We start from the raw sequence: 2,188 nt of genomic DNA, 5'->3' as shown, positions 1-2,188 counted from the left end.
CATTTCTTGCGAAAGGAGACCTTAGAAGTTTTTTCAACATGCTCAGCCACCCGGGCACTCAGAGCCTGCTGCAGCCACAGACCCTAGAGGCTTGGCTACTGCTCAAAATGGCAACTGATCTCGTCATCATCCATGTGGTGCTGCTTCTGCAATATTGCATGATGCTGGAGTTAGGGGGTCATGGAGGCTTTCACTAAGATTTAAAATGAAGGTCTGGGAGGCCTGGCAGACTGCAGGGTCAAAGTCCCTGCAGGCAACCCCTGAGAGGGCAATGTGTGGAGATTTGAGGAGAAAGCTAAAGCTGCAGTTGAGATCCCCAAGATTAAGAAATGCCAGTAATGTGAGGCATTGTCCTATGAAAGCTCCAGGAATTGAGCAGGCAGGAGCCAACAGGAAGGTCACTTGGGCTGCAACCAACAACGCCACATGGATGAATCTATATAAGCCCTGTGGACAGAACTTAATGATGATATGTGCACCAGATGCTGGAAATGGAGCTACAGGATTTGTTTGCCCAATTGGATTTCCATCTTGCATTGGTCTTGTACCTTCTTTCTATGATCCTATTCTTGTGAATGAAAATGTTTATTCTCTACCTTTATATATTGGATACTTGTAAATTACTTTTAATTACAGGAGCTCACAATGTGAGATTGCCTTGAGCCTCAGAGAAGACTTTGGACTTGAACTTTGAGCGATCTTTGAACTTTTGAGATTATGGGGACTCTTAGGAGTGAACTAAATGTCTTTTGCATTGTCAGATAAGTGTGACCTTTGGGGGGCCAGGGGAACAATATTATGGTTTGGATCTAAGGTGTCTCCCAAAAGCTTATGTGTGAGACAATGCAAGAAGGGTTGGAGAAGAAACAATTGGGTAATGAAAGACTTAACCCAAGCAGTGAATTAATCACCTGATGGGATTGAGTGGTAATTGAAGACAATTGGGGTGTGGCTAGAGGATGTAGGACACTGGGGACATGGCTTTGGGGTATATAGTTTTATTTGGCAAGAGGAGATAGCTCTCTCTCTGCTTCCTGATCATCCTGTGATCTGCCACATTCTTTTGCCATGATGTTCAGCCCCACCTTGAGCCCTGAGGAATGGAGTCTGCTGTCTTTGTACTGAAACCTCTGAAACCATGAGCCCCCAAATAAGCTTTTCCTCCTCTATAACCATTCTGGTCAGTAACTTTAATCACAGCAGTGACTAAAACAGTGATTTAATACAAAGCTCAGTTATATGAATCCAAATTACCTTTAAAAAGAAATCAATAGACCAAGTACTCAGCACCTTCCTCTGATGACCTTTTCCTAGGCTAGAAGACCGGGGAGTGGCCTGGGCCATCTTGCTGTTACCCAGAATAGATGACAAAGAGAGAGGCCCAATGCTTAAGGAATATATGACTCAGCTCATGGCTATCAGAAACCAGTGTGTTTCATTCCAAAGTCACTAGTAATCTCTGCACTGGTAAATCTGACAAATTGCTTTGTATTAGTTTCAGCTTAAGATCTTCTACCTGATGTTATAAATATCTCACTACGTGGCAGTACAAAGTTGGGTGCATCTAAGGAAGGTCACTGTGCCCTAATAGATGTGCTCAGCTACATTTTTTTTAATTCTAAATAAAACTCTGTCCTTGATGGAACTTAAATTTTGCTGATAAAGTTTGGATGTTTTGGAGACAGCTGGATGCACAACAGTTGAAGAATAAGGTAGGGGAGCATGCCAAGAAAATTGGCTTGTAGGGGAGAAAGAAATGAGACTGGGTATAGGGAGAAGGGTGGGTAGCTGATAAGTAACAAGGACCAGTGACCATGAGACAAGCATCTCCATATTATTCAAGACTGTCACATAATCCTCACCATGACTTTAGCAAGCATGTGAAATCTGGGAACAGTATTGGTCCTATTAACATATTCTGTAAACACAACCTATGGGCACCATGAGAGGAATAAATTTTGTCTGTTTTGTTTACTGAAGGGTCTCAAGTATTACAAATGGTGTCTGGCATATAGTAGGTGCTCAATAAGTATGAAAATATCAACAAATTAATAAGAATTCTGTTTTGGGGTTTCCTGCTGGCTTCCTACTTTATTTGATATTGCAAAGCACTTTGTGGTTAGTTATAAGCCTGTACATTATTAAGAATGCTTCACTAATCATTTTATATGGGTTACTTTTTCTATTT

The sequence above is a fragment of the Callospermophilus lateralis genome, unplaced genomic scaffold, assembly GCF_048772815.1.
Source record: "Callospermophilus lateralis isolate mCalLat2 unplaced genomic scaffold, mCalLat2.hap1 Scaffold_66, whole genome shotgun sequence".
NCBI classification, from domain to species: domain Eukaryota; kingdom Metazoa; phylum Chordata; class Mammalia; order Rodentia; family Sciuridae; genus Callospermophilus; species Callospermophilus lateralis.
The sequence above is the reverse complement of the archived record's forward strand: the minus strand, read 5'-3'. Positions refer to the sequence as shown.